Genomic DNA, 19,383 nt, shown 5'->3' on the forward strand with positions numbered 1-19,383 from the left:
TTAACACAGTCTCAGAATTTTATTTTAATTTCTAGAAGCTGACAGGGTCTAGGGTTTTGACTAAGCTGAACAACTTTACTGAACCAGTTGGACTGAGAAATCTGATGTTTGAACCAAATGCATGGAAAGAATGAAAGTAGAGATCAAATGTGTGTTAGTCACTTGTGTATGCATGCGTGTTCCACCTCTTCAGTCATGTCCAACTCTTTGAAACCCTATGGACTGCAGCCCACCAGGATCCTCTGTCCATGGAACTCTCCAGGCAAGGATACTAGAGTAGGTAGCCATTCTCTTCTCCAGGGTATCTTCCCAACCCAAGGATCGAACTTGGGTGTCCTGCATTGCAGGCAGATTCTTTAGCATCTGAGCTACTTGGGAAGTCCAAATACTTTACACTATTAATATATGACATTCTCAAAAGATTGTTTTTTTATCAAATAAAGCATTTAAAAATATCTTTCCTCTAAAAAAAGTCTATTAAAAAGTCAAGTGGTGTATATTCCTTTTGTGAAATATCAGTTTCTTAAGAATCTTCCTTTTAATTGCAGTTAAGTTAACCAGGGTCATTGAGTTGTGAATCCATCTAGTCTTCTCTTGATCAGATCTAGAACATTAGTTTTGCCCATTGCTTTCTGTTTTTCTCCAAGCCTAGCTAAGGGTTTGGTAATTTAGTTCAGTTAGGTACTTTCCTTCCGGTTGCAATCTTCCTTCAGTCCTAATATTTTATTTTTCTGGAAAAGTGCAAGAGCTTATATGTACAAATATAGACTATAGAGTTTTAAAATAAAGCAAAATGTTATATCAAATCAAGTGTAACAGCATCTGGTTATATGTGTATATCAAATCAGCAACTGTGTTCCCAGAAAAATTAGATAAGGTTGAGGAACAGAAGGATCCTGCCATCACCTTCAGACTAAGAATCTCACAGCTTATCAATAGCAACAACCTTTTATTGAAGGAAATTACTGGAGTTCTTGCATTTTCCAGTTAGCAATTTTCATATGCTACAGAAAGTGGAACTTGACTAATTATATTTAGTTTGCATTTTAAAGGCTACTCCAAAATATTTAAAAGAGTTTAGGGGACTTCCCTGATGGTCCAGTGGTTAGGAATCCATCTTGCAATGCAGAGGACATGGGTTTGATCCCTGGTTGGGGAACTTAGATCCCACATACCCTGGAAGCAACTAAGCCCACAAGCCACAACTTCTGAGCTCGAGCATGGCAACCAAAGATCCCACATGCTGCAACTAAGACCCAAGGCAGCCAAATTAATAAATAAATAAATTTCAAAATAAATAAGTTTAGGATATCTTTCTTAAATCAGGGGTACAGTCACAGCAACAAAACCATTCCTGAACAGTCTCTATTCAGCCATTTTAAGCTAGCTGTGGGCTGTTTTGTATATGCTGTGCTTAGCTGCTCAGTTGTGTCCAACTCTTTGTGACCCCATGGACAGTAGCCCACCAGGCCATACTGGAGTGGGTTCAATGAGTTTGGAAGCTTTATGTTTATGTTACTGCTTTGACTGAACTGGCATTTTAGAAGACTTTTGGAATCTCCAAATTAATAGGTAAAGTTTAGAGAGTAAGGACACTTTGGGCACTGATCATATGATCAATGTTTTCTGCCAAATACAAGTAAAGACAATTTCATTGGTTCCAGTGCAGGTCACATTTCATTGACAATCCCATGGCTTTAGTAGGTGAGGTTTTACTGAATCAGATGGTAGAACAGTGAAATTAATGATGAAATCCCTGATGAAATCTGTTTTCTGCCTGGCTTTATAAATAATAATTTTATCTGTTGTTTTTGAAACAGTGGCTATTAGAGGTGTTGATTCATTGAGTTGGATTATTTATTATAGAGAATATTAATGTTATAACCAGAGCAGTGAACTGCTGTTTACATTTGCTAGGAAATGGTGATTGTTTGGGTTTTATTTTTATTTTCATTTTTTATCATTAGTCTTATGTATGGTCAAAACTGTCAAGAGTGTACCTTAAGAGGAGTGTAAGGTAGACAAGCTTGCTGTCTACAGGACTATGTCCAAGGAAGAGTTCCATTTAACAAACAGTTATAGTCTCAACAGACACGTTGCTTCAGAAAGGGCTATTTTCTTTGTTTGTGCTTTTTGACCACTGACATTTATTTTCATTTTTTAACTTTCTATTTTGAAATAATTATAGATTTGCAGGAAGTTACAAAAATAGTACACAGAGGTCCTTAAGGACCCTTCACTCAGTTTTCCCCAGTGGCAATATCTTATATAGCTACAGTACACTATCAAAACCCAAGATTCAACTTTGGTACAACCCACAGATCTTACTCATGTAGGAAGGACTTTTTAAAACAAGAAATAATTCATAACAACCACATTCGTCTTCTAAACCCTGACCTTCTTACAGGGAAGAACCTGAGTGTTGCTTATGGAGCACTTCTCCACACTTTTCAGAGACAAACTCACTTGGAACTGAACTTTTTAAAAAAATTATATTTCTTCTAAAAGATTATCTTCACAAAGTACAGCATGTTGAGGACAGAACAAAGTTATCATTTCCTTTCATGAAGTATACAAAAGCTAAATGGAAAAACCATATGGGAAGGAAGAAATCAGTTTGCACAAAGTACTTAGAAAGCTGAATGAGGCAGGAATTCTCTTACTCGCTCCATTATATAAGAAGCCTTTCAAGACAGAGGATATTGTTTTTTATTTCCCCATATAGGATTTGCCTGAAAAGTCACAGGTGTGTGGCAGCAAGATAGGAATTTTCAAACAATAGCTTTCCTCAGAGTAACCTTCAACTCACTGAGCTATAACCTCTTCTTAATGAAACCATGGAGTTTTCCCTTTTCCCCTTTTTCTTAAGTGTTTTCGAGTTTGATCCATATATACACAATATATGTATACTAGTGACTTAGCACAACTTTTGTAGGAGGAGACAAGTCACACACACACAAGTTGTTTTGTGTTGTTGGTTTTTTCATGGTGTACTTAAACTGGGCTTCCCAGGTGGCCCTAGTGATAAAGAACCCACCGGCCAATGCAGGAGACATAAGAGACACGGGTTTGATCTCTGGGTTGGGAAGATCCCCTAGAGAAGGGAATGGCAACCCACTCCAGTACTCTTGCCTGGAAAATCTCATGGACAGAGGAGCCTGGCAGACTACAGTCCATAGGTTCGCAAAGAGTCAGACACGACTGAAGTGACTTAGCACGCATACACACACTTAAGCTGTTTTGAATGCAAACACCCAAATATTCTGAGGTGAAAACAGTTCTTTACTTGTCACAATTTTTATTAGCAACAAGATATTATTGAGGTGTAAGTGACTTACCTCTCTGTATGTTTAAGGCATACAGCATGAAGGTTTGGTTTTCATATGTAGATGGTGAAATGATAACCACAATAAGCTGAGCTAACGTTCATCTTTTCTTATAGATAACATAGAAAGAAGAAAAGAAGAAAGGGAAAACAATTTCTCTTTGTGGTGAGAACTTACAGGATTTCCTCTCTTAACTTCCTATCAATATATATCATACAGCAGTGTCTGCTATGTTGTATTCCTCAGTTCAGTTGCTCAGTCGTGTCTGACTCTTTGTGACCCCATGAATCACAGCACCCCAGGCCTCCCTGTCCATCACCAACTCCTGGAGTTCACCCAAACTCATGTCCATTGAGTCGGTGATGCCATCCAGCCATCTCATCCTCTGTCATCCCCTTCTCCTCCTGCCCCCAATCCCTCCCAGCATCAGAGTCTTTTCCAGTGAGTCAGCTCTTTACATGAGGTGGCCAAGTACTGGAGTTTCAGCTTTAGCATCATTCCTTCCAAAGAACACCCAGGACCGATCTCCTTTAGAATGGACTGGTTGGATCTCCTTGCAGTCCAAGGGACTCTCAAGAGTCTTCTCCAATACCACAGTTCAAAAGCATCAATTCTTCGGCACTCAGCCTTCTTCACAGTCCAACTCTCACAGCCATACATGACCACTGGAAAAACCATAGCCTTGACTAGATGGACCTTTGTTGGCAAAGTAATGTCTCTGCTTTTGAATATGCTATCTAGGTTGGTCATAACTTTCCTTCCAAGGAGTAAGTGTCTTTTAATTTCATGGCTGCAATCACCATCTGAAGTGATTTTGGAGCCCCAAAAAATAAAGCTTGACACTGTTTCCACTGTTTCCCCATCTGTTTCCCATGAAGTGATGGGACAGGATGCCATGATCCTCGTTTTCTAAATGTTGAGTTTTAAGCCAACTTTTTCACTCTCCTCTTTCACTTTCATCAAGAGGCTTTCTAGTTCCTCTTCACTTTCTGCCATAAGGGTGGTGCCATCTGCGTATCTGAGGTTATTGATATTTCTCCCAGCAATCTTGATTCCAGCTTGTGCTTCTTCCAGCCCAGCGTTTCTCATGATGTACTCTACATATAAGTTAAATAAGCAGGGTGACAATATACCACCTTGACGTACTCCTTTGTATTCCTGGTACTTACTTATTTTTTAACTAGACGTTATTAGCAATGAATTTAGTTTTGTGGGATAAGGATGGAACACTATAAATACAGAAGTACTACCTTAAGGTCAATGATAAACCTGATACCATCTAGAATAGATCCAAGACTGGTTTGAAGTTTCAGCTAGAATTTCATGCAGCATACTTTTTGCATCTTAAGTCTTAATGCTGGTTGATAAAAGGAAAGGTAGACTGCTTTCTGATAACCAATTATCACAGAAGGCTTTCTGCTCAAAACATAGATGTATTTTATTCTTGGGTTCCTCTGTTTTTGAAGGGTTCAGTGTTTATTGGAGGAAGGTTTATGTCAATTATCTAATCAGAAGCAGACCCCAGGCTCTGCCACAGATATTTTGGAATGTATGATCTACTTCAAAGGAAGGTTCCATGTCTCTGTACCCAGATGAACCCAATTTTTCATAGTGAAGACCAAGGTAATTAGATTTTCTTTTTCAGAGCAAAAATTATTTTTAGGTTGAATTTAATGGGTCATATTTCTCTGCTCAGTGAATCTTGCAATTATCACTCCTCTCTGGAAAATGTAACTGGATGATCCACCAGTGTGCCAGAGCTTCTGTGGGTCACCACGGAAGCAGGACGGATGGCAGCCACGCTCCAGGAAGCCCCTGGACGCAGTGTGAGGCTGGTGTCTATGACACTCTCCAAGATCGAAACCAAGCCATCGACTGATGGCAGTAGTCCACGTGCCAACATTTTTGTTTGTTTGGAATGGAAAACTTTAGGAGGAAAAAGACAGGAGACTGGATGCCAGGAGTATGTGGTAGAGATTTTAACCATGTTCAGTCACTGGAGAAAATCTGAACTGACCACTCTAAAGAGGGCCTTTCTTTGAAAGGAAAGGCAGTAAGTCCAGATCTAAATTCTAGACATATGTCTTCTTCACCTCTCTCCTGTATAAGCTCTTCTGATACTGTACAAAGCAAGAGGAACTGAGGACAAGGAATCTGATCAGATGGAAGAGTGACCCCAGGTGAGGCCCAGGAGAAAGAACCAAGGCCCTAGCGTGGAGAATATACTGGAGGCACAAATGACTTTCTCTGGGAAATTAAAAAAGATTCTCCATGCACCCTCTTACTCCATCTAAGCTGAGACCTTAAGTCTCAGCTTAGATGTCACTTCCTCAGGAAAGCTTAACAGACTCATGTTTGGCTAATTGCCTTCTCTGTGCTCTGACAATGCACAATTCTTACTCTATAGTAAGATTATCACACTGCATTGTGATATTTGATTTATGTATACCAAAGCCTTTGACTGTGTGAATCACAATAAACTGTGGAAAATTCTGAAAGAGATGAGAACACCAGACCACCTGACCTGCTTCTTGAGAAACCTGTATGCAGGTCAGGAAGCAACAGTTAGAATTGGACATGGAACAACAGACTGGTTCCAAATAGGGAAAGGAGTACGTCAAGGCTGTATATTGTCACCCTGCTTATTTAACTTCTATGCAGAGTACATCATGAGAAACGCTGGGCTGGAAGAAGCACAAGCTGGAATCAAGATTGCGGGGAGAAATATCAATCACCTCAGATATGCAGATGACACCACCCTTATGGCAGAAAGTGAAGAGGAACTAGAAAGCCTCGTGATGAAAGTGAAAGAGGAGAGTGAAAAAGTTGGCTTAAAGCTCAATATTCAGAAAACGAGGATCATGGCATCTGGTCCCATCACTTCATGGGAAATAGATGGGGAAACAGTGTCAGACTTTATTTTTGGGGGTTCCAAAATCACTGCAGATGGTGATTGCAGCCATGAAATTAAAAGACACTTACTCCTTGGAAGGAAAGTTATGACCAACCTAGATAGCATATTCAAAAGCAGAGACATTACTTTGCCAACAAAGGTCCATCTAGTCAAGGCTATGGTTTTTCCAGTGGTCATGTATGGCTGTGAGAGTTGGACTGTGAAGAAAGCTGAGCACCGAAGAATTGATGCTTTTGAACTGTGGTATTGGAGAAGACTCTTGAGAGTCCCTTGGACTGCAAGGAGATCCAACCAGTCCATTCTAAAGGAGATCGGTCCTGGGTGTTCTTTGGAAGGAATGAGGCTGAAGCTGAAACTCCAATACTTTGGCCACCTCATGCGAAGAGTTGACTCATTGGAAAAGACTCTGATGCTGGGAAGGATTGGGGGCAGGAGGAGAAGGGGACGACAGAGGATGAGATGGCTGGATGGCATCACCGACTCGACGGACATGAGTTTGAGTGATTGGTGATGGACAGGGAGGCCTGGCATACTGCGATTCATGGGGTTGCAAAGAGTCGGACACGACTGAGCAACTGAACTGAACTGAACTGAACTGAGTAGACTTCAAACTTAACAGGACTGGGACAATGTATTTCATGTTTATGGCTTTATTCTCAGTGCTCTTAGCAGTCTATCTAGCACATAGCAAATACTCACTATAAATGTGCTGTTTTGAGTTGGTGTAGTGAGGCCCAAGTGATATCCACACCCTTAGTGTTTGGGATACTCAAGACTGCTTAACAAAAGTACTTGCATACCCTCAGAACCTCAATCCAGTCCAGTAGTGTTGAAACCATCTCTATAAAGTTTTGGAAAGTTCAGTCAACAGCTAAGAAGCCATTGTAAAATCACTGTAGAGCCTCACAATAACTGCACATAAAACACATTGTTTTATCATATTTATTATTTTTTAATCATAAAGTCCCTGTAGAGATGGAAAAGGAAAATTAGCTTTAATTTCATAAGTGAAGAGAGTCAGACCTCACAGTAGAGAATTATCAGCCAAGGTTGTAAAAATTGACCAGCCTGTTTGTGGCACCTCCCAGACATGGCATCCCATAGTTCTGCACACTCTAGTTAACTGCTGCTTGAATATCCCTCTGCCACCAGAGGCCAGTCTTTATTGCCCAATGGAAAGAAGAATTGTGGAACACTAATAATCCCCCCAAATAAAAGTTTCTGTTTCTCTAGTCATTGTCCAAGTTTTAAAGAAAGGATTAAGATAGCCATGAAAATATACCTGAAAAGATAACAGGAACTGAAATAATGGGTCTAGTGAAAATCAGATGTTGTCTTATAATTGTATTAATGTGCTTATTTTCAGCCTTCTACACGGTTCAGTTTTGGTTTTCAGGAGAATTTGAATCTAAAAAGGGAACTTTGAGTCATGCCTCTTTATATATATGATAACCAGAAACTTCTAAGCCATAGTCTAAGTGTAACTTCAGTCCATATTGATGAGAGTAGTTGGATAGTCTGTCTACACTGTGATTAAACTGACTAATCTGATGATTTTGACCCTGTGTAGATGGACAGTAGGACTTCCCAGTTAGCACTAGTGGTAAAGAACCCTCCTGCCAATGCAGGAGACATAAGAGACGCAGGTTCCCTGGGTTGGGAAGATCCTCTGGAGGAGGGCATGGCAACCCACTGCAGTTTTCTTGCCTGGAGAATCCCATGGACAGAGGATCCTGGTGGGCTACAGGCCATAGGATCACAGAGTGAGACATGACTGAGACTTAGCAAGGCACAGCACAGATGGACAGTAATCTGAAAGCTATGAATAGAGGAGCTGCCCTTTAAAGCATTTTAGTCCAAAGTCTATTGGTTTCTAAAAGAAAATAGTTCTGTTTTTTAAAAGAAGATCAGTAAAGTGTAGGAGAAATCTGACACAGGTAAAAATAAATAGAGCACATTTAGTCTTCCAGGTAAAATACTTTTGGGCCTAAAAGACTGCTGAAAGATATATGAAAGTCTAGATGTTGGATGATCCTATTCAGATACTTTTGTGTGATATACAGAGTATTGAAAGAAAAGTTACAGTACAAAGTATATAGAAAATAGTACACAAAATAGAGAAAAAGCATCTGGCTACCTGAAGACATTTTGGCTGTATTATCCACTAGAAATGTTTAAGTGATCTGAAGGTCTACCGTATACCTTTCAGTTCAGTTGCTCAGTTGTGTTTGACTCTTTGCAAACCCATGGCCTGCAGCATGCCAGGCTTCCCTATCCATTACCTGGAGCTTGCTCAAACTCATGTCCATCAAGTCAGTGATGCCATCCAACCATCTCATCCTCTGTCATCCCCTTCTTCTCCTGCCTTCAGTCTTTCCCAGCATCAGGGTCTTTTCAAATGAGTCAGTTCTTCACATCAGGTGGCCAAAGTATTGGAGCTTCAGCTTCAGCATCAGTCCTTCCAATGAATATTCAGGACTGATTTCCTTTAGGATTGACTGATTTGACCTTCTTACAGTCCAAGGGACTTTCAAGAGTCATCTTCAACATCACAGTTCAAAAGCAACAATTCTTTGGTGCTCAGCTTTCTTTATAGTTCAACTCTCTTGCACATTTAGTGATTCATATAATTTAAAATGAGATTCCCTATAAGCACTAGATGTCCATGGTTGCCCAATTTTTAAAAAAAAATGTGTTTAACTTTGCAATTTTGGCCAATTTTTTCTTTTCCCTGGAAGGTAAGGTGGGAGGAAGCAGGGGGTGGTGGGATATGGTAGAAGTTTCAACTTTAAAATATATGTGAGCATTCCCATTATTTAAAAGAAGGCTCATAATTTAACATGTTATTTTATATTAATCTTAGATTGTATTTATAATTAAATATAAAACTAAGGCTAAACAACTGTTACTATTATGATTTAAAATGTAAATGTTATATACCTTAACAACTAAAAAATAATAATGATATTGTTTTAAAATAGGGAAGGAACTGTAAAACATAGTGTTAAGGAAACAAATTTCCCTATGTTTTATAGTGGAGAGTCAGGTAACGTCTAAAGATAACATCTGTAGTGAAAACAACAGTTATAACCCCAGTCTGTCTGTCTGTCTAGCCGTCCATCTTTCCTTGTGTCCTTCAAAGATTTAGTATATAATTTTTACAAAAATGGGTAAACTTCAGCACACCAAATTCTATTGGCCAGACACTTGTAGGGGAAAGTCCTAAACTATTAACAAAATGAGAGTGAAAGTAAACTTCGCTCAATGCTGTCCAACTCTTTGTGACCCCATGGACAATGCAGTCCATGGAATTCTCCAGGCCAGAACAATGCAGTGGGTAGCCTTTCCCTTCTCCAGGGGATCTTCCCAGTCCTGGGATCGAACCCAGATCTCCTGCATTGCGTGCAGATTCTTTACCAGCTGAGCCACCAAGCCCTGTTAACAAAATTGTTGAGACTAACAAAACAACTGACAACTTTGTGACTTTTCACCAAGAAGATGATGATGATGCTCAAGATGGTGTCAATCCTTGGGCAACTCTATCTTGTTTTAGGTACAGTACTGCTTGCTAAGTTAAAGTTATACATAGAAGGGAAATCAGAAATGTTCAGTTTTAGAATTTTGTATTTAATGAGATACCAATAGCTACCTTTTACTATTGCAATGTCTGGACTTAAAATGAGTTTTGCCTCATTTCCCCGGTATGTAGGAAAATGTTATACTTCCTTGCTTTGCTCTGACAATCAATTTATTTGGTGAATGATAATGGGTAAATTGAATGAAGAGAGACTTTCTGGAATTTCTAGAATCATATGTCTGAACAAGACATACATTTGATTGATTCAGTTGTCAAATGTGTTGCCCAACATGGTATAAATAAGGCATGTAGTAGACTGACTGAGATTTTATTCTTCAGTTGAATGTCATATTATGGTGATTTTCATAAGAAATTTGACAAAATTGAATGTTATAATTTTTTTAAAGAAAGACGCTAACTAACACACTCCTGGAATGCTGTCAGTATTGAATAATTGTCTTAAGAGTGAAAGCTAACACTATAAATAATCTATGATGTGGATACCTCCTTATATAAAAGTATTTCAACTTTCTCAAACAGTGCCTCTTATCATCACCTTTTCAAACTTCCTTTCCAGATCTTAAAACAACTTGTGCTACTTCATTTGAAGAGAATTAGGTATGTTTTATTGCATTTTTATTTATTTTTAATATAAATTTTTGAAATGTATTCATTTATTTATCTGGCTGCTTTGGGTCTTAGTTGTGATGCATGGACTTAGTTGCCCTGCTGCATGTGGGATCTTAGTTCCTCTTCAGGGATTGAGCCCAAGTCCCCTGCACTGCGGAGAAGGCAATGGCACCCCACTCCAGTACTCTTGCCTGGAAAATTCCATGGACAGAGGAGCCTGGTGGGCTGCAGTTCATGGGGTCGCTAGAGTCGGACACGACTGAGCGACTTCACTTTCACTTTTCACTTTCATGCATTGGAGAAGGAAATGGCAACCCACTCCAGTGTTCTTGCCTGGAGAATCCCAGGCACGGGGGAGCCTGGTTGGTTGCCGTCTATGGGGTCACACAGAGTCGGACACGACTGAAGCGACGCAGCAGCAGCAGCCCCTGCATTGGAAGGCAGATTCTTAGCCACTGGACCACCAGGAGAGTCCCAATTGCATTTTTTATACTCGGCTTTCTATTTTGTGGTACAGTTGGTTGTGTCTGTCTCCCTGTTTAAATTCTTTGAAGACAAAAACTGTGCCTTCATTGACCTTTGTTTTGCTGCCTCTCCACTATGACTAGTACAGTACTTTATATATGGACACTCCAGACTCAGGTCAGTAATTGTTGAGTTGCTTTGAGATGAAATTGTTGGATAGGTTTTTAGAAAACTTCCTGTGTAACAGGCCTGTGACAAAGCTCAAATGTGATTGTGACAGAAAGTTTTGACACTATAAAGTTATAAACTGGTCTTCAGTTCAGTTCAGTTCAGTTGCTCAGTCGTGTCTGGCTCTTTGTGACCCCATGGACTGCAGCACGCCAGGCCTCCCTGTCCGTCACCAACTCCCAGAGTTTACTCAAACTCATGTCCATTGAGTCAGTGATGCCATCCAGTCAGCTCATCCTCTGTCATCCCCTTCTCCTCCCGCCTTTAATCTTTCCAAGCATTGGGGTCTTCTCCAAGGAGTTAGTTCTTTGCATCAGGTGGCCAAAGTATTGGAGTTTCAACTTCAACATCAGTGCTTCCAATGAATATTCAGGACTGATTTCCTTTAGGATGGACTGGTTGGATCTCCTTGCAGTCCAAGGGACTCTCAAAAGCCTTCTCCAACACCACAGTTCAAAAGCATCAGTTCTTCAGCACTCAGCTTTCTTTAGAGTCCAACTCTTACATCCATACATAACTACTGGAAAACCCATAGCTTTGACTAGATGGGCCTTTGTTGGCAAAGTAATGTCTCTGCTTTTTAAAGACATTTTTCATCATTTAAGCTTCGCGCATGTGATACGTGACTGAATGGAATTCCTGGAGAAGTGTATTAACGTGTTCCAAAGAGCTGAATCCTGAGGAAAGGATTAGGAGTGCACCTTCAGAGATGCAGCCTAGTTTCAGCCCAGAGACCCCACAGAGACTGAGACAGAACTGTCTCTGAGTGTCTCCTGAGGAGGTATGGGTAGGCAGTGGACTGCTGCAGGGGCAGGGGCTCTGGGTACAGTGGACCTGGGTATGGCTGGGTGCAGCAGACTTGAGTATGGCATAAGCCCTCTTGGAAGAGGTCGCCATCAACCCCACCACAGAGCTACCAGAACTTACACATGACTGGGAAATAGACTCTTGGTGGGCACAAACAGAACCTTGTGTGCACCAGGACCCAGGAGAAAAGAGCAGTGACCCCACAAGAGACTGACCCAGACTTGCCTGTGAGTGTCCAGGAGTCTCTGGCGGAGGCGTGGGTTGGTGGTGGCCTGCTGCAGGGTTGGGGGCACTGAGTGTAGCAGTGCGTGCATGGGATCTTTTGAAGGAGGTCGCCATTATCTTCATTATCTCCACTAGAGTTTGGCCTTAGGTCAAATAACAGGGAGGGAACACAGCCCCGCCCTTCAACAGAAACTGGTGTTAGTGGTTATTATCATATTTCTTTGGAAGGAATGATGCTAAAGCTGAAACTTCAGTACTCTGGCCACCTCATGTGAAGAGTTGACTCATTGGAAAAGACTCTGATGCTGGGAGGGATTGGGGGCAGAAGGAGAAGGGGACGACAGATGATGAGATGGCTGGATGGCATCACTGACTCTATGGACGTGAGTCTGAGTGAACTCTGGGGGTTGGTGATGGACAGGGAGGCCTGGCGTGCTGCGATTCATGGGGTCACAAAGAGTCGGACATGACTGAGTGACTGAACTGAACTGAACTGAACTGATCATACCCATCTGTAGATTGGAAAGTTTAACTTTGGAGCCCTTAAGCAAAAATTCTAGAAAGTCTCCCTTTATCTCATTTATCCATTATCATTTACTAATCTCTGTGGGCCAACCTATCAACCCCAACTGTCCCCTCATCTATGTTCCTTGAAATGCCAGAGTTGCTAAAGGCTTGGGGAAGGTTTGGTTTTCACATTATCTTCTTATGTACACCCTGACATCATCTCAAAAGTACAATTGGTATAATACTTACATAAAAGGTGTTTATGAGGACAAAATCAAACAAATAAGTAAAGACTTAGGCACTCAATATGCTTCCCAGATGGCTCAGCGGTAAAGGAGACATGGGTTCGATCCCTGGTCAGGAAGATCCCCTGGAAAAGGAAATGGCAATCCATTCCAGTATTCTTACCTGGGAAATCCCATGAATGGAGGAGCCTGGCAGGCTGCAGTCCACGAGGTCACAAGGAGTTGAACACGACTTAGAGACTAAACAGCAACAGCAAGCACTCAATAGAATGAATACAGAATAGATATTTGCATGTTTCACAGATTTTACAGGGCAGCACACATCTGCTTGAAAAGTAAAAAAATCCAGCCCTTTAGATGACTGATTCCAAATTGTCAAACATTAGATATCTTGTCATCTACATCTGCTTGATAGAATGTGAATCCTCCCCCACACCCTTTTCTTTCTTTCTTTTTTTTTTTTTTTTTTTGCCAGATGGCTTCAGCCATAGATAAAGCATGGACTTTTCCATGTTTCACATGGTACTTGATGTTGTAGAATTCAGTTTTTGTGCTGTTCTTTTCTCCCCTCTTGCTATTGCCTGGATCTCATTAGAAACCATTAGTGATGTAATACTAAACCTATGGAATCTTAAACATGCTTTTAAAATCCTGTGGAATAAAGATGTCTCCTACCAAACCAAAAATGCAGTGGGAATAGACAAAGTTACATTTCTTTAAGAAAAAATGACTCATTTCATAGTTTCCAAACTGTTTTGACTGAAGCCTCTCAAAATAAACTTTCTGCAATATGCAGCCTTTGATGTCTGACTTTGAAAAAAAAATCATTTCTAAAGATACAATTCAGTCTTTTTTGGGTGTTCATGTATTTTTGCAGATTAACTACTTTTATTTCAACCAGTGAATGACACAATATTAAATAGCCATCAGACTAAAAAAGAAAAGTATGTTTGAAGTGGTCTTAACTCCTACATAAACCAAATGTAAAGAACATGCCATATGACTTTTTAAATTACCACAAAAATAGAATTTCCAGAACATTACCAGAAAGGGGATTTGGTCCATTAAGAATAACAAAACAGTGTAGATGTCATGAAAGTGGAAGATTAGGAGTGCAGTTAAGCTTAGTAATGATATTTTTGATTCATATGCTATTTCCTAGGCTAGGCACCATTTTTAATTTTTCACAGTCCTGAACCTTAATCCTTAAAGGGTAATTCAAGTTTCGGAGCTTACATGCCGCAATTTGTTTGGGGTGGCAATTTGCCATTGACTTGCCTCCGGCTTCTTTCGTGCTCTTCCAGCTGGGGGACTCAAAGGTGGTCATTTATTAAGTCCAGGTCTACATATGGCCACTGAAATAACTGGCTTTCAATAAAACCTTTATAAAAAATCCAAACAACCCATTCTTGTGCAGTTGATCAGATTGATTTAAGACATCAGTTGCTTCTGTTCAAACAACAGTGAATGAAATAACTGGGTAACTGAACAACCTTTTCTTTCTTTCTTTAATTCTTTTTTTTTTTCCTTTCTGAATGTTTCCCTTTGGAGCGGTGGGAAGGAGCTAGATTAAGATGTGCATTCTAGTTCCAACTCTTCCACCTCTATCTGATGCTTGGCAAGTTCCTTAACCTCTCAAACCTGTACTTTCTCATCTACAAGTAGAGAGAAAAAACACTCTCCTCATGGGTTTGTCTGAAACATTAAAAAAGAGATGTATGGCATTTGACACACACTTAGCATATGGTAAATATAAATTTCTTTCCAGTTGCCTGAATGGCATATACATAGCATCTTCTGCTGTTTCCACTTTCCACTTTAATGATAACTTCTCAATAAAAAAGTGAAGAGAATATTTGACACTCAAGTCATTAGACTCTCAAGTCATTCATATCAGAATCTAAGGTATATCTCACTTGGTCAAATTCAAGCTCTATAGCCTGATGTCTGAGATAATGGCAAGAAGTGACTATTGTTGGAATTTATGTTATATTATGAAACCTGTACCTCCTCTAGAACTTAATGTTATCTTCAAGCCTTCTTTTTCTTTCCTTTCTTTCAGAGGCCCTTTTAAGTCTATTTTCCAGTAATATCTCTAAACTCTTCTTGAACCTATATGCATTTTTAGCCTGGTACCAGCACTGCGAGTAATGTTTTCCAAGTGTTTACTACCCATAATTTGAAGAAGTTCTTCTATTATTTGGCCTGAAACTGTCATTTCAAAGCATCAAAACTGAGATAAAGCAGGGAATGGGAGATGGGAAAAGGGCAAGGCAACTAATATTTATAAGATGACAGAAAGTTTAATAGAAAATGAATGGGGTCATACATTCTGATAGGCTTGGACTTCATTCCAGCTCTGTTTCATTCTACTTCATAGGGTTGTTAAGAGGATGCTATGTACCCAGTTAAAACAAATCTGCTTTGCAAACTTTGCTAATGCTAGTAGACAGTTAATTTTGGATTCCTTCTTTCAAATCATTTATTTTAATGAGTAATTAAGGGAACTTCTCTTGTGATCCAGTGGTTAAGTCACTGTGCTTGCCCTGCAGTGGGTGCAGGTTTGATCCTTGGTCTGGAGATTAAGATCCCACATAACATGTGGTGCGGCCAAAAAAGAAAAAGTAACTAGGGTAGTTTACGGTCTTTAAATTGCTATAAAATGTCTAAGTATTAAAGAGGGAGAGAAATTAGTATTGTTTTCTCTGTAAAGCATCTGCCTACAATGCAGGAGACCCAGGTTCGATCCCTTGGGTCAGGAAGATCCCCTGGAGAAGGAAATAGCAACCCACTCCAGTACTCTTGCCTGGAAAATCCCATGGACGGAGAAGCATGGTAGGCTACAATCCATGGGGTCGCAAAGGGTCAGACATGACTGAGCAACTTCACCTTCTTTCTCTGTGTAAAGATAATTTCATAGCCTAACTTTCAGATTTGTAGAAAGTGAAAGTCGTTCAGCTGTGTCCTACTCTTTTCAACCCCATGGACTATACACGTTTATGGAATTCTCCAGGCCAGAATACTGGAGTGGGTAGCCAGCCCTTCCCTTCTCCAAGGAATCTTCCCAACCCAGGGATGGGACCCAGGTCTCCCACATTGCAGGTGGATTCTTTACCAACTGAGTAAGTCTTATATATATTATTTCCACCCCCACCCCGTGAATTATTGCTAAACACTTTTATTGCTAAGGGCATCTGCTCTAATACTTTAACATAGTGGGTCTCAAACTTTAACACTGGAATCATCTGGGGAACTTGTAAAACACAGTGCCATGCCCCTTCCCCTGTCTCTAATTCAGTAAGTGTGGGGAGGGGCCCCAAAGTTTCACAGTTTTGAGTAAATTTCTATATTATACTGATGCTGCTGGTCTGGGGACTACATCTTGAGGACCACTAGGGTGGCATTTTGTTCTAGATAACCATCAAACCCCAAGAGCTAGGTTTCAAATTGTGCCCAGGTGGCAATAACCTTCCCATGTCAAAGAAAAGAGAAAGGTGATTGGGAGGATCAAGGTTTCCTGTGTTGCAGGCCTTCCTCAGGGTGAAAATTCTCATTCTTTCTGAGACAATCTCTTACTTTTAGCTGGATTTCAAGAAAAATGTGAGAAGCAGGAACTAAATCTTTATAAGGTGGTGTTAGTCGCTCAGTCATGTCCAACTCTTTGTGACCCATGGACTATAGCACACCAGGCTCCTCTGTCCATGGAATTCTCCAAGCAATAATATGGAAGTGGGCTCCATTCCTTTCTCTGGGGGAATCTACCCAACCCAGGGATAAAACCTAGGTTTCCTGAATTACAGGCAGATTCTTTACCATCTGAGACACCTGAGCCACCATGGAAAACCTTATAAGGTGTAGGCAGGCCTAAGTTTGCTGTGTGTATAATATGTGTATTCTTTCAGAATAAGATGGAGATTTCTTTTTTACTAAAGTCATTTGGAGTGGATTATTGATCTGTACAATTTATAAAATTATATTCAATCATACAATTAAAGAAAAGACCTCTATTTGCAAAATAGCCCAAAGTCATTTTATACTTACAAAGACAAATGATCTTGGCACTTCCTGTAGATAAATCTTCCTAATCATTTATGAATCATTAACAGCTCAATTCTTAGACCCAGGGATTAGAGTTAAGTGTTGTATCTGAGAGAGGATAACTCGACAGACTAACCAGAAGAGATAGGACAGGTTGGAGAGAAATAAATGCATCATTTCTAGATTCTTCACTGATTATCTTTTCATCCAAAGTTTCATTGTCAGCATTTTAATTCAGATTTCAAGAATCACCAAACTTATTTCCTCCCTGACCCATCTCATTCTAGACACTGATTGTGAATCTTTCCAAACTACCATTTATATTTAAAAACCCTAATTCCTACTGACTGTTCCAAGAATAAAGTGTGAAATGGATATCCAAGGACATAATCAATACAGCATGCTTCCCCAACACTCCCAGCCATACTTTTGAATATGCTCGCTCATGAATTTAACTTGTGCATTTCTGCTCAAATGGCTTTGCTCTGTTCCTGAGCAAGAGTGAAATATCCTCACTCCTTTTTTTCCTAGTTATCCTGAATCTCAACTCTACCCTGAGAGCCAGTCTTCTCTGTGAAGCCTCTCCTGAGTACTCTGTGTATGTATGTGTGTGTGTGTGTGTGTGTGCTGAGTCATTCAGTTATGTCCAACTCTTTGCGACTTTATGAACCATAGCCTGCCAAGCTCCTCTGTCCATGGAATTTTTCCAAGAAATAATACTGGAGCAGATTGCCATTTCCTACTCCAAAGGATCTTCCCAACCCAGGGATCAAACCCGCAACTATTGCATCTCCTACCCTGGCAGACAGATTGTTTACCACTGTGGCACCTGGGAAGCCTTCCTGAATACTGTGGTTCATCTAATCCATAAATAGCAGAGCTCTTCCAATATACCCTGCAGCCTTTTACCCTTGAGGAACTTGAGGTCTGCAGAGTTCATGACTTGCCCAAAGTCCTATGACTAGTCAGCGGAGTCACCAGAACCTAAAATTGAGGCCATTTAACATCTAGCCGGTACTTTCCTTTACACAGTGACAGTAGTCTGAATTATTTAAACTAATCATAACCTTTTTTGTATTGTTGATTAATTGTTCATAAGTATGTAACCTGGAAATGACAAAGCTCTTCCTGGGTTATTGGGGCCTCAATCTCCATATTTCTAGGAATCCTCAAGAAAGAGAGTGCTGGGAATGCCTATGTTTTCCAGACACCTCCTGCTCCAAATTCCTGTCATCCTCTTAGAATTTTCCACCCCTCCCTATCTCTCTCAGCTTCACCCTATGCATGGAAAAACTCCTTTTTTCCTGATTCCCACAAAACTGTGCTATTTAATAGACTCTGATGAATGATTTGAAGTGTTAGAAGAATATCATGGTACAACCCAGACTGGATCACAGTTTAAAACAAAATGTTAGACATGGTGGCCAGTGGGGCCTAAGGAGAAAGAGGGCAAATGGAAAGTTACCTGAGACTGGAATGGCTGCGCGGGGGGGGGGGGGGGGGGGGGCGCGGTGGAAATCAGCTTTTTAGCTCTTTGCCTAATTCTCTCCTAAGCAACTTGAGGGTGGGGACTTTGTTCCCCTTTTACAGAAACAAAAATAGATCAAAGTGTTCAATTTACATAAAACAAAACAGTCATCTGCCCTGGGCTTATGCTCTTAGTAGCTCTAAGTCACAACAAAAATGTTGACATTAGTTTTTCTTTAACTTGGGCCAGACTGAATTTTTAGGCAGCACGCCATTCCTCAATGACCAAGGCAAATTTCCGAGGTTAATGGTATATTTTTCCCTTTGAATTTCTGCACAGGTAGTTAGGAAAAAGCCTCACACAGGAGTGTGCAGAATGCCCTGAGATTAGGAAGAGAACAGATGCAGAACGTGGGAGCTTGCTGACATTTACCGGGTGTTGCCTTTATGTCGGGTGTCACACTGCCATGTGAGATCTCACTTAGTTCCCACAACAACCGTGCAAAATAGATGCTTCCCATTTTTACGGAGAAATTAAAACAGTCCACAAGTCATCCAGCCAATAAGTGGCAAATCTGAAGTGCAGATCCAGATCTGTCTGACTTTAAACCATTTCTCATGCCTCAAAACAGCCGAAGAAATTGCAGTGCCCGGTCAGATGACAGTTGCAGCAGGCCAGGCACAAAAGTTTATGAACAAAGAGAACAGTAGTGGGAATGGAAACAAGGAAGCCCTCATGACTGAAACAGCCCAAGGAGAATTCTCAGATGTGATGACTATTCATTGTATTTGTGGACTTCCCCGATGGCTTAGATGGTAAGCTGGTAAAGAATCCACCTGCCAGTCCAGAAGATATAAGAGACATGGGTTCAATCCCTAGGTTGAGAAGATCCCTTGGAGAAGGAAATGCAACCCATTCCAGTATTCTTGCTTGGAGATTCCCATGGACCAAGG

At 40.5% G+C, this 19,383-nt stretch overlaps 1 protein-coding gene across 6 annotated transcripts in view; it reads left to right on the forward strand.

Annotated features, from left to right (window-relative positions):
• CALD1 (caldesmon 1) overlaps positions 1-19,383 on the forward strand; it is a 204,525-nt gene that overhangs the window by 34,245 nt on the left and 150,897 nt on the right. For 3 of the 6 annotated variants that reach the window (XM_055590974.1, XM_055590980.1, XM_055590981.1), the window contains exon 2: positions 10,395-10,435. The exons of 2 other annotated variants lie outside the window; for them this stretch is intronic. The gene's annotated coding sequence lies outside the window, so the exon portion shown is untranslated. Of the gene's footprint in view, positions 1-3,475; positions 3,492-10,394; positions 10,436-19,383 lie in introns of those variants that run through there. One more of the 6 variants, XM_055590975.1, reaches the window with a different exon arrangement.

Source organism: Bubalus kerabau, chromosome 8 (genome assembly GCF_029407905.1).
Source record: "Bubalus kerabau isolate K-KA32 ecotype Philippines breed swamp buffalo chromosome 8, PCC_UOA_SB_1v2, whole genome shotgun sequence".
Taxonomy (NCBI): Eukaryota; Metazoa; Chordata; class Mammalia; order Artiodactyla; family Bovidae; genus Bubalus; species Bubalus kerabau.